The following is a 14,567-nucleotide window of genomic DNA, read 5'->3' on the forward strand; positions in this document are numbered from 1 at the left end:
TTTCACCATCTGTTGAGACAGTTCTCCTCCCCAGGCACTCCCTTTGTGTTCAGCCCAGGTTACTTCACACCTCAGGCTGCCAGAGGCTGGGCAATCAGATAAGGGCACTAGAGAGCTGAAACTGACAACTTTCAGGTAGAGATCTAAAACTCTTTCCTTGAGTCAAATTCAACAATGACGAGTTACTGGTTTTATTATGTTAATAAGTGGATTCCAAAATTGAAAGCTAGCTGCTTTTGAGACTTTATTAATTAAAAATAAAGTCTCCCTATATTAGCCTATGGAGCCCATTCACTACAATGGGGGAAATTAATTTAGCTATTTTTCCCTCACCAGGGCTTACAAAACATATTTTATAGAGTCCCTGCTTATAGTTACACTGCACCCCACCCTGGGGGCACCTAGGGCACACCTTAAGGGTGACTTATATGTAAAAATAATGTTGTTTAAGACTTTGGAACTACTTTCAATTCCAAAGTCGAATTGGGTGTTAACTTTAATTTAAAAGCAGCCAGCAAGGCTGTTTTTAAAAACACACAAGGGACAACCCAGAGGTACTAAGGCACCAGGGGCAAGTATTTTTTAAAGGTACGAGCTTCCCTTAGATAAACAAAAAAAATATAGATTTAAATACCACATAGAATCACAATGAAGTCTATGAAAATCATGAAATAAACCAGTATAGTTATTCCAAACGAAAGTAAGAAAACAGTGTAGTGGGAAAACAAAAACATCTTGGGAACCATAAATCAAAATTGCTCAGGCGTACCCCATGTGACTGAAAGCACATTTAAAGTCACATTTTTACAGTACTCTTGCTCATGTTGAAACTTCTATTATTGTAGAGAGTCGAAGTACTAAATGTCGACGATGTTTCTATCTGTTATTTGATTGTTGGAATCATCAGGATATAAAAATTCTGCCCGAGATGCACACTGGAAGTCACTGACAATACAACCATGTTAAAAACAAGGGAAGAAAAAAAAAAGACAAGAAAAAAGGATAAGAGAGAAAAAAGAAAAAAAAGAATAGATTAGATATTTCTGTATGCCAAAAATATTGTATAAATATGCTGCCACACCATGCATCACATGTGGGAAAGATTTGCCATGCAGGGTCTCATGCTGTACCAACACTCAGATCACGATGATAATTGTAGCTAGTATTGTGATCTAGGACATTGAACCTTATAAAAGTGAAATTGCCAGGCAAGTTACCAATACAGCTCATTACAAGAAACTTGGTGGTGCTCCTACTCTCCTACTACTACTACTACTATTACTATTCAGAAAGAAATTATTGATATTACTGAGAAACAAAAGACAGAGGCCCGTATTTATACTTTTTTAGCGCCGCATTTGCGTCGTTTTTTGACGCAAAAACGGCGCAAACTTGCAAAATGCCATTGTATTTTGTAGGTTTGCGCCGTTTTGCGTCAAAAAGCGGCGCAAATGCGGCGCTAAACAAAGTATAAATACGGGCCAGAGGGTTTTCTGTCTCAGCATGAGTTTCAATATTTAAATACTCAGGCCCTCATTCTGACCTTGGCAGTCGGCGGAGAGGCGGCGGTCGGACCGCGAACAGACCGGCGGTATTAAAAATGGCATTCTGACCGCGGCGGTCACCGCCGCGACCGACCGCCACTTCCCCACTCCGACAGCCACGGCGGTCATGACCGACGGGCTGGAGTCTGCGCACTCCGGTCCGGCGGTCGACCCAAGACCGCCAACGGTATCATGACCCTGCTTACCGCCGCGGTTTCTGGCGTTCGGGAACCGCCATGCGAACCATGGCGGTAGGCACTATCGGGGCCAGGGAATTCCTTCCCTGGCACTGATAGGGGTCTCCCCCACCCCCCACTGCCCCCCCGAGTCCTCCCCCCACACCCTCCACCCCCCTGCCACCCCCCAGAGGTGGTACGAACCCCCTCCCCACCCCCACCCCGACATGCACATACACGCACCCCGACATGCACACACCCCCAACATGCACATATACACACCCCCTACACACACACATACACAACGGGGACACATACCCGCACACATACATGCCGACATGCGCACCCGCCGAACTACACACATTGCCCATAGGCACAGCAGCACTCCCCGCCCGCATGCACGCACTCACACACCCCCTCTACACACTCACACGCACACCCCCATGCACGCACACATCACACAACACCCCCCCACCCCCTCCCCTCACGGACGATCAACTTACCTTGTGCGTTGGTCCTCCGGGAGGTGACAGGAGCCATGGGGAGGTGACCGCCAACAGAAGACCGCCAACAGAAGACCGCCACACAGAAATGTGGGTCGTAATTCTGTGGGCGGTGTTCTGCTGGCGTGGCGGTGGAGGTTGACCAGTCTCCACTTTCCCGCCGACCGCCAGTGTGGCTGCTGGCGGTTTTCCGGCGGAACGCTCCCAGCGGTCAGAATGCGCACAGCGGCATACCGCTGCGGTCGGCGGTCTTCACCGCGGCGGTAACTCAGCGGTCTTGCGAAAAGACCGCCAAAGTCAGAATGACCCCCTCAGTCTCCCTGTATACCTGTAATCTATATGTTACCTAAAGTCCGTCAGAACAGTCAGTCCCCTCCGGGGCGCCCAATTGTTTTAGGGAGTAGCTCCATACTTGAACATTTAGGCCGTTATGTTGATTTCTTTATTAAGGAATTTGTCTTAACCACACAGTGCTATGTTGTGGATTCTATGGACATGATTAATCAGATTGAACATTTACCTTTTGACCCTAACACTAGTATTCTTTGCACCATGGATGTGGAATCCTTATACACTAATATTCCACTGGATAAGGGGATCAAGATCATTCAGGACATTCTTGAACACAGAACCCGCCCACATACCATCCCAGCATGGTCCATAATTCAACTTCTTGAAGTGTGCCTCACTCGAATTTTTTTCTTTTTTGATGCCCACTTCTATCAACAAATCAAGGGGACATCTTTGGGAGCAGTTTTTGCCCCCAATTTTGTGATTCTGTTCATGGACAATTTGGAGGCACATCAAATTCTCACTCATAATAACCCACACCGGAACAGTATTGTTGTATGGAAATGGTTTATTGATGACTTCTTTCTGATTGGGTATGGCTTGGAAGAAACCCTTTTGGAATTTAACCAGTGGATTAATGGAGATTGGAAATGGCTAACATTTACACTTACACATAGCAGATCAGAAATTGCCTTCCTAGATTTAAAAAAAATATTTTGAGGGTGAACTGATCACATCTTTACATCGTAAACCTACTGAAAGGAATACCTTACTGTCATAGAAAAGCAATCACCCTCTAGCTCTGAGAGATTCCTTACCATAATCACAATTCATTCGGATCCATAGGAACTGTTTTTTCAAGCAGGATTTTTTTTCGGAGTCAAATTTTGTGGCAAATCAATTGTATGCTATGGGTTATCCCCTGAAATTAGTAAGACATGCCCTAACAAGGTCATGGTGTTAGAAATGGGATCTCTAGTTGACAGAGGCAAACACCCCTCTCCAATTAGGGACCACAATCCTAGTTAGGGTAAGTCACACACAATCCAAATTATCCTGTGCCCACCATCTAGTAGCTTGGCACTGAGCAGTCAGGCTTAATTTAGAAGGCAATTTCTAAAACATGTGTTCAATAAATCATAGAGGAACACAGTGAAAACACCACAAAAGTACACCAATCATGTTTAGAAAAAGAGATAATATTTATCTGAATAAAATAAGGTGAAAACAACAACGATCCAATAAACACAAGTTGAAATATCACTTTGAAAAGGTTTAAAAGAGTCTTAATCCTTAGAAATAAACAGTTGCCTCTTTGTTACATACAGTACCTGGTATGCGTCAAAAATAATGATGCACAGAGACCGCAAAAGAGGAGATGCATGGAAAAATAAGGTGCCGCATAGAATTTTCCAACGTGGCACAGACAATGCATCTTTTCTTTCCTCACTGTGATGTGGGGATTTTTTGACGCCCAGGAACAATGCGTTGAATCTCCTTGATGTGCTGGAAAAAGGAACAGGCACTGCATTGATTTGGTAGACGATGCAACAAATTTTTAATCGCAGGGCAGGCGCTGCATCAAATTTCCATTTAGGAAGTAAGGGCTGCGTCATTCCAGTTGCCTGTGCGGTGATTCCATGGCCACAATGCAGGCTTTGCATCGATTTCTGCAGGTGTTGGGTCGATTTCCAAAGCACAAGGACTTTCTTGGAGAGGTGAAGTCTTTGCTAGCCCTGAGACTTCAGAAAACAGGACTCAAGCTCAATCCAAGCTGTTTTAGAACACTTTTGGGGAAGGCAGAGTCCTTCTCAGCAAAGGCAGAGGCCAGCAGGGCAGCAGGGAAACAGCAGGGCAGCAGTCCTTCCCAGCAAAGGAGTCCAGATGAGTCATTTGGGCAGCCAGGCAGTTCCTCTTACAGGGTGCAGGTGAGGGTCCAGAAGTGCCTGAGATGGTGGGGTCAGAGACCCAGTTTAAATACCCCAAAATTCCTTTGACATTGGGGGAGACTTCAAAGAGTGGTTTTGAAGTGCACAACTTCCCCTTTCAGCCCAGTCCTGTCTGCCACGGTCCCAGTGGGGAGTTGATCAGTCCATTATGTGAGGGCAGGCCACTATCCTTTGAAATGTAAGTGTCAGGACCTCCACCTTTCCAGCCCTGGAAGGCCAGTTCTATATGCAGATGAATGCAGATGTGACTGAGTGTCCTGTGCTTGTGGATGTCTGGGTGAAAAGCACAAGGGGACAGTCAGCCAGCATGGACCAGCTGTTGATTGGAGACAGGCTGAAAGGCACAGATGGTTTTAAGTGCCTAGAAATGCTTACTTTCTAAAAGTGGCATTTCTAAAATAGTAATATGAAATCCAACCTCAATAATAAGCAATTTCTATTACCATTATGGTCATACTAAATATGACCTGGTTACCCCTTTCAGATCAGAATCTACCACTCAAAAAGTATATGAGATAAGTCCTAATGCTAGTCTATGAAAGGAGCAAGCCTCACAGTAATGGAAACAAATGTAGGAGTATTTCACTACCACATTATATAAAACACATATGTACATGTCCTGCCTTTTACCTACATAGCACCCTGCCATATGTGTTACCTATGGCCTACCTTAAGAGTTACCTATATGTAGGAAAAGGAGAGTCAATGGCTTGGCAAGTACTTTTAAATGCCAAGTCGAAGTGGCAGTAAAACTGCACACACAGGCCTTGCAATGACAGGCCTGAGACATGGTTAAGAGGTTACTTATGTAGGTTGCTCAATCAGTGCTGCAGGCCCACTAGTAGCATTTGGTTTACAGGCCCTGGACACACCGCCGCCCGCCTGGCGGGGACCGCCATATGGCCGCTCCGTGGTCGAAAGACCGCAGAGGCCATTCTGGCTTTCCCGCTGGGCTGGCGGGCGACCGCCAGAAGGCCGCCCGCCAGCCCAGCGGGAAACCCCCTTCCCACGAGGAAGCCGGCTCCGAATGGAGCCGGCGGAGTGGGAAGGTGCGACGGGTGCAGTTGCACCCGTCGCGAATTTCAGTGTCTGCTAAGCAGACACTGAAATTCTTTGTGGGGCCCCCTTACGGGGCATGGGCACTGCAGGGGCCCCCAGGGGCCCCACGACACCCCATACCGCCATCCTGTTCCTGGCGGGCGAACCGCCAGGAACAGGATGGCGGTATGGGGTGTCAGAATCCCCATGGCGGCGCAGCAAGCTGCGCCGCCATGGAGGATTCCATGGGGCAGCGGAAAACCGGCGGGAGACCGCCGGTTTTCCCTTTCTGACCAAACCGCCGCGGTCAGAATGCCCTTGAGAGCACCGCCAGCCTGTTGGCGGTGCTCTCGTGGTCGTTGGCCCTGGCGGTCAATGACCGCCAGGGTCAGAATGACCCCCTTAGTGTCCTTTAGGGACTTATAAGTAAATCAAACATGCCAATTAGGAATGAAGCAATGTTACAATGTTTAGAGAGAGAGCATATGACAGTGGTAAAGTGTGCAGAGTCCTAAAACCAGTAAAAACTGTGTCAGAAAAGTGGAGGGAGGCAGGCAAAAAGTTGGGGGATGACCACCTTAAGGCTGTCAGGTCTAACACATGGTATTGCCCAAGGGATATACTTTTGACCCCTAAGGATAGGGCAAGGATTGACCACTTAACATGTGTCACTACCTTCTCTACTGTATCCACTCAAAAGAGGAAATGTATCCTCAAATACTGGCCAGTGCTTAATGCAGGTGAATTGAATTTGGAACCTCTCTTGTTTGCATTCCGTAGGAATAAAAACATGAAAGATCATTTGGTTAGAGACAGTTTTGCCACCTAAAACCACAAACCCCACTCTTACTGATTTTTGGAGTTTGCCCCCCTTGGTGGGACACTTTAATGTGAAAATTGTGTGGTGTGCCAATATACTATAGTGTCTAAGAACTTCCATATGGTAATATTAAAATTGAGTTAAAACAGTTCTCTCATTGTAATTCTATAACTGTTGTATATGGTATTTTTTGTCCATGCAAAACAATCTACATAAGCCAAACAACGCAAAAGTGCGCATCTGCATTTATCAAAACCACAGTCGCCTATGATCTCAGGTTGCTATTTCCCATTGCTGGATCACTTTATGGCGAAAGGACACACTGTTAATGACTTTCATTGGCAGGTAATTACCGTTGTCAAGCCACCAGGGAGGGGCGCTGGTTTGGGTGTACTTCTCAAGAAGGAGGAGCTCAAATAGATACTGTGCACCAATAATCTACATTCTGGTTTGAATAAAATGGAGGACTGGACTGCATTCATTTGAGGCTTATGAACTTGCCAGGCACAGTGACTCTGTGTCTGTGGGACTTATCTGCTCTTTTGGTTGTGACTTACCTTGCTATGGTGTACCACTTTAATGGTTGGTGCCTTCTAAACTGTTCATTGTAAATGTGTTATGAGTCTCTGTTTACATATACTATTGGGACTTGGTTTTGGATTATAGCTGCCTGCGGTGGTATTAGATCTGTAAGAATAAATTATTCACTGTTTTTCTTACTAATCACGTCCATTTAATGCAGTTAGCATTCCTTTGAATTTTTAGCATTTCTTGCTTTGAAATGTTCTGTTTGGGCTATGTCGTCCTACTCTGTTACTGAGGTCCTAAAGTATTGTTAATTCGATATTTACTCGTATGTATACTGTTTCCTGACATAAAGAAATACTCTCTTCTAAGAGGGCCGCCATGCTTTCTCCAACTTATTATTCAGTTTTATTCAAAATGGCTCCCACTTTTACTTAAATGCACTTCCTAGTTTATAATCTCTGGGCATGCTATGCGTGTCTGCTTTAGGCACCAGGTATCTTTTCCCTTCCATGCTGGCAGTTGTGTACACTTGTATCTTTTTTAGGTGGGACATATTGTTGATATTATTTGGCTATCTAATGCTGAGTCCATTACAAGTAGTGACTGGTTTTACCTGATATAGAGGAAACTCCCTTTCCAAGATGGCCACCACATTGTCTTAACTTTTTAATCACATTCTCCTCAATATGGCCACCATTATTACTTCAAGGTAGTCCCTGGCCTACAAACACTAGGAGCACAACACATGACTTCTTTTGGCTCCAGGCTTTCTTTGTCAATAATTCTCTTGCATGCTAGAACATGCGTACACCTTATGTTGTTTGGGTGAGTGATATAGCTGGTAACGGGTTATAAAATGTTGATTTTATCGCTTCTACTAATTGGTTTGCCCCACTATTTTCTAGACTCTTTTGGTTCCGATCTAGTGACTCATTTTGGCCAAAGGTCAGTTGGTAAAACGCATGCTGCACAATTGGTTCTATTACTGATAATTTGTTAGTAATTTGTTCTTGGGTTCCAGTAATTACTGCTAGTTGCCCATTGAGGGCTTTGATTGAGGATCATAACTATGGTTGATTTATTGAGGACTTCTTAATTGACAGATGTCCCTACAAAGCTTTATTCTGGGGGGCTTGTACCATTAGAACCCTTCTGCTGTGCTTCTCACTGAGTGATTAGTTTGCTTAAGCATGGAATGGCTTCAGAGCTTTATGGCACATAACCTTGCATTGGCGTACCCACAGAACAAAAAGTGATTGCTTTCTGTAAGCATTGATTGGGATCACAATTTATCTGACATTAGTGACTATACACATTGGCCCTGATTCCTTACTGTTCTAGGACACATTCAGTGGTTTACTAGCTTCAATTATCATCCTGACGCGAGAGTTAGCACAGCATGAGACCCTGATGGAAAATCTAGCCCGCATTTGATGCATGGTGTGGCAGCACATTTATATTATATTTTTGACATCAAGCAATATCGAATCTATTTGTTTTTTTGTTTTTTTCGCTCTTAACCTTTTTCTTTTCTACTTTTTTTCTTCCTTTGCATTTAACAGGTCTTGGTTATATAGTCAGTGACTGCTTATGTGCATCTCAGGCATACTTTTTATGTCCTGATGATGATCCCAAAATCAAATAAGGGATCAAAACGTCGTTGACATTTAGTACTTGGACTCTTTATAATAATATATGTTTCGACATGAGCAAGAGTACTGTAAAATTGTGACTTTAACTGTGTTTTCTGTCACATGGGGTATGCCTGAGAAATTATGATTTATGGTTTCCAAGATATTTTTTATTTTTCTACTACACTTTTTTCTTACTTTCATTTGGAACAATCATACTGGTCTATTGCATGTTTTCCATAGACTTCATTGTGATTCTATGTGGTATTTAAATCTATAGTTTTTTTTTCTTTTTTTTTAATCTAAGGGACCCTTGTTCCTTTGTAAAATAACCCTGGGTGCCACAGTAGTGCACCTATGGGTGCATCATCTATGCTGGGGTCCCCATACCTACATGGCCTACCATATTCTAGGGGATTATAGGAAGGTTGACACTGTCAATTATAATTATCCTAATTTGCATAATAATTTTCATCAGTGCACAGGCCTTGGGACTGGTTTGCATTGCCCAGGGCACCATCAGAGTCAGGATAACACCAGCATAAGTGAAAAATTAGGGCAAACGTTAGGGGGCTTCTACAATCAGCCCTGTTTTTCCACTGGGTGAAAATTAGGTGCCCTTGGCCACCCCACCAGAATCTCCCTCCTTTCTGTCAGAAGGGAGATGGGAATCTTTTTCTCCCCCCTTATCTTGTGATCTATCTCTGGCTCCCTTGATCTTCTCCTCTTTCTTCTGCTAGGGGCCCTGCCCACCCTTGGGTGAGTCTCCCACATACAAATTATTTTGTACCCCGGTGCTGAGCCAGTGGTCCGCCTCCTTGGCAGGCTTCCTGGGATCAGTAAGCTTGCTGTCAATCAAGTGCCGGTGTAGCTCTGGAAATCAACGACTATACAAGTGCTCCCGTACAAACAAATTGAATAGACCCTGATAATCTGTTCCCTCACTGTCCTTCACCTAACCATCCAATGCTGTTCAAAAGGAGTCCAAACATTCAAGCCAGGTCTATGAATAAAGTTTCCTACTCTCACTAAACTTCCTTCTGTACATTTCTGGTTTCGGGCCATACCTATTGATAAGGGCATCCCTCATGGTAGTGTAGGAGAGCTCGCTTGCTGCCTCTAATGCCAACTATGTGTCCCTCCCCTCCACTGTGAAGTAGTTCCACAGACCTGCTCTCCAGTGTCTCTCAGAGACACTGTGCATGTGGAGAGCTACCTCATAGCCCTGAAACCACATGTTTATGTCATCCTCCTTAGTGTACTCTTTCCCTAGATATTTGGGAAAGTGCACTCTTCTCTCAAACTGCACTGATGAAATGCTGCCACCATCTGTGCTGGCCTTCCTTTGAAGTCCAGCTCCTTTATGCTCTGCTCGTGAGCCAAAATCATTTTCCTTTCTTTTATGGCCCGTTTCTTTGCCTCCATTTCCAGCCTGAGCCTTTTAATCTACAAAGTGTGCTTCCCAGCTTCTTGTCTGTCCTCCAGCCCCTCATCAGACCCTTGGAAGACACACTGCTGCCTTCCCTGGAGGTGCCTTTTCGCTCCACAGATCCTGTTGCGCCACAAAATCACCATGTATACTCTGCTCCTCCAGATTCACACTGTCTACTTCTGCATGCTCACCAGCCTCCCTGTCTGACAACCAGGCTCTCTGCTCCTTCACCAGTTCTTCCTTTCTTGTGAGGTATTTAAAAGGACACATGAACTCCTTGTAGAACTTTTTGAGCTGAAGAACTGTATAGGTCTCCAGCCTCTCCTGCTCAAACACCAAATCTGCAAAAAGTGCTGAGGGCTCACCAAACTGAGACATGATTGTGGACAAAACTCAGAGGTTGCACCAGAACTCCAGAAGACAAAAAGAAAAGGCCAAAATAAAAAAAACAGTATGTGGTTGCATAATGGTCTACGATATGGAAGTAGTGTAAACCAATCACTGTATGTCAAGTACAAGCACAAGTCCCATCCTCACCACTGATCACCAATGTTAGAAATGGGATCTCTAGTTGGCAGTGGTTTACACACTTTCCAAGTAGGCACCCTCACATTAGTCAGTTTAAGGGAGTCACACAGCTAAGATAACCCCTGCTCAACCCCTGGGCAGCTTGGCACAAGCAGTCTGGTTTATCTCAGAGGCAATGTGTTAAGTATTTGTACACACACACACACAGTAAAACAGTGACAATACCACAAAAGTACTCCACATCAGTTTAGAAAGACAGACAATATTTATCTGAGTAAAACAAGACCAAAACGACAAAAACCCAACATACACAAGAAAAGTCACACATTTTCAAAGATTAAATATTAGTGTAGCATTTAGAAACACAATAGCTACAAATGGGGCTATCATCATGTCTTGATGGAGTCGTCTCCAACAGTCTGACACCATTCACAAGAGAGTGTGGGTTGGTCATGGAGTCGCATGGACCCCAGTTACAGTACCTTGGAAAATGATGAGAAAACAAAGATGTTGCACGGAGTTTGGGAGGTGAGGCGTCGCTGGAGCTGGTGCAGCATCTGTTCCTTACTGCCACCAGCGAGGTGAAGCTTTGGTTCCAGCTATACAGGGGAGGTAAAGCATCGGTTCCTTACGGTAGCAGGGGAAGTGATATTCTGTTGGGTGTGAAGCACTGATTCCTTTCAGCAAGGTGGGATCGATGTATCCATCAGGTTATGGTGTGAGATGTCGACTTTGTGGTGTAGCGATCACACCACAGGGCTACAGGTGCTGCGGTGGAGTCAGAGTTGGGTGCCACGGACGTCAGTGACACGCTGCTCTGGACTCGCAATGTGGCAGGACTTGGGAGGTGCTGTTGCAGCCTCTGGTCCACAGCATTGGTCACAGTCATTGCACCCAGCGGAGACCACAGCTCTGGTGCAGGCAGCAACGCAAGGTCAGAGAGCAGCGCCTTTTCTAAAGTCATTCTGGAGGTCGACGCGCTTGTTCCTTCCTTGATACAATAGAACCCACTCCCAAGGGCCCAGGAAGTGGATGTGGCACCACTTGCAAGTCAAGACTCTCAGCAAGAGAGCCCAGGCATTGGTAGGTGAAAACATTGAATTCCCTGAGACTTTTTAACAGGAGGCAAGCTTAGTCCAAGCCCTTGGAAAACCTTTGGAAGCAGGAGGTAGAAAGCCAAGTCCAGTCCTTTCCTTCCCAGGACAGAACCAGCAAGCATCAGGCACACACAGCAAACCAACAGGCAGAGTGGCAGTCCCTCTTAAAGCATCCAGCTCTTCTTCCTGGCAGAATGTCCTCAGTCCAGAAGGATTCTAACTATGTGGGGTCAGAAGTCCAGTACTAATACCCATTCTGTCTCTGAAGTAGACAAACTTTAAAGAGAAGTCTTTGTAGTGCACAAGATCCTGCCTTTCCCTGCCCTGGCTCAAGACACACTCCAGGGGGTTGGAGAGTATGTTGTGTGAGGACAGGCACAGGCCTGTTTAGGTGCAAGTGCCAGCTTCTCCCACCACTCTAGCTCAGGAAGAACCAATCAGAAAAGGCAGGGCACAACTCAGCTCCCTTTCTGTGAATGTTTAGAGTAAATTCACAAACAGCCCAACTGTCATCCTGACCCAGGCGTAATAGTGTCCAATGACACTTTATGGGTTCATATGTTTATGATTCTTTTCTAGTTATGCTGTGGCAAAATCGGTTGATGTAAATGTTGTGCATATTTCAGTTTATGCCCATTGCCATCAGCTGTGGTCAAAATGTTTGCCCCATGGTGTCTGTTGAAACCACCCCTCTGGGAGCACAAATCTCTGTAGTCTTCTAGAACTGATATGTAATAATGTATCAAAGTTGGTTGAAAAATGACAGTTCTCCTGGTGCACTATTGGACCAGAAAGGCATCTTGTCATGCATATCTAACCAGAACAATAAAATTGGTTGTATCTTGTTAACCAATACTCATGGTTTAAAAATCACACTGTCCCAGAGTTACTTAGGTTTAGAGTTTTTGAACGTATGGTTGCTCTAACTTTAGAGCTGAAAGCGTTAGCCTCATTTGCCTAATGGCCTTGCGTCTGTGGGGAGATCACTTGAGAATGGATGGAGTTAGGGATTTTCAAAATCCTACAAATATGATTTGGTTAGGTCAAATGTCACAATGGGAGACCTTGCAATCTCCTTAATGAGTTTAAGTTATGGGAATCTGGGGCCAGCCATTTCTTAGGGTACCTGCACATCAAAATGTAGTTAGTGGGCCATCTATCAGCACCCAGGTCAAATTAAACACACCGGTGGAGACTAGGCGTACTGTGAATAACAAAAGATGTTGAGAAGTGCCCATTTAATGTACAATCTGCCTTTGTCCAGGAAGGGATGCTTTCCAGGCAGAGTTGTTGCTCTAGGGCCTCTGCTATCTGCACTTCGTTATCATTGGCAGGTTTTCTCCATTTCTGGTGCTACTGTTACTGCAGAACTGTAAAATGACTGGTCTCTTGGTATCTTTCTGTCTCTGGTATAATTCTGTTGCAAATGTCTCACATGCAGTCTTCTTGACACAGGCAGAGCAGCAGGCATTCGTCCCAGACAGGGAAAGACACATAGGAGCATATTTACAAGAAACTGGTATATCAGTGCTGATGTGCCCTTTTTCTTGCGTCGTCCTTGTCACACCTAACAACACCAAGGGTGTGCCGTATTTACAATATGGTGCACCATGGCGCATGTTAGGCCAATAGAGTAAATAAAAAAAATGTATGCTTTTGTGGCGTTTTGCTGCACTAGCATAAAACAAAATTGACGCTAGCTCAGCAAAGTGCAAGGAGACCCATTGATTAAAATGGTACATTAGTTTAGCATCTGATCTGAGCCAAATGATGCTAAAAATGACGCAGTGAAATCTTGTACATGTCACTGCCAGATTTTGCAGGGTCTTCCCGCACCGGAATGCCCCCCTGAGATACATTATGTCTGAGGCAGGTATAATGTGGCACAAGGGGTCGCAAAGTGGCGCAATGCATGCATTGCACCACTTTTTAAATATGGCACTGCAAAAATTGCCTCCCTGAGCCACATTAGTGTAAAAAAAGAAATTAGGATAGTGTGGCGCAAGGAGGAGCTAGGGCCTAGTAAATCTGGCCCATTGTATACAGAAAAGGTGCCCATGGACCACCACATCGAGATCAAACTTTAGGGATTACTGTACATAAAAGGCATTAACTAGAAATTATTTAGGGAGCTGTTAGATTTCTCTCCTTTAATGCAACGAAAAGGGATTTACTTCCAATGAAGTGTAAATCACTATTATGAACCAACAATCTCCTAGAAAATAGACTAAGTAGGTACCCATTTGAGGAAATGTTGAGGAATGTTTTAGGACCATCCATTTCCATTTCAGCTTAGGGCTTTACTGTATCACACAACAGTTGGTATCTAAGCAATCACTTGAACTAGGGGCCACCAAACAAACTAAACCTGGAACCTGCAGAGTTGCTTATGCAGCAATCGAGTTTCAGGTATTGGTGTGGTCTCCCCTAACTTTTTGTCTCTACTTCCAAGGTGGTTTCTGTGTGCTGGACTCTGTTTTTGCTGGGGTTTTATCTCTGGACACTTTACCACTGCTGACCAGGGCTAAAGTGTAAGTGTTTCCTGTATACATTTTTTATGTACATTGGCTTATCCATGATTGGCATATTTGATTTACTAGTAAGTTCCTAGTAAAGTGCACTAGAAGTGCCCAGGGCCTGTAAATCAAATGCTTCTAGTGGGCCTGTAGCACTGGTTGTGCCACCCACCTTAGCAGCCCTGTACACATGGCTCAGACCTGCCCCTGCGGTGTCTGAGTGCAGTTTTAAACTGCCAATTTGACTTGGGAAGTGTACCCACTTGCCAGGCCTGAACCATCCCTTTTCTTACATGTAAGACACCCCCTAAGGTAGGCCCTATGTAGCCCCATAGGTAGGGTGCAGTTTATGTTTAAGGTAGGACATATACTAATGTGTTTTAGTCTTTTAGTGAAGTTGGTTTTTAGATTGTGTGTTTGAAAATGCCACATTTAGAAAGTAGGCATTTTCTTGCTTAAAACATTCTGTGACTCTGCTTGTTTGTGGATTCCCTCTCTGGGTCAGTTTGACAGT

Source organism: Pleurodeles waltl, chromosome 7, assembly GCF_031143425.1.
Source record: "Pleurodeles waltl isolate 20211129_DDA chromosome 7, aPleWal1.hap1.20221129, whole genome shotgun sequence".
NCBI lineage: Eukaryota > Metazoa > Chordata > Amphibia > Caudata > Salamandridae > Pleurodeles > Pleurodeles waltl.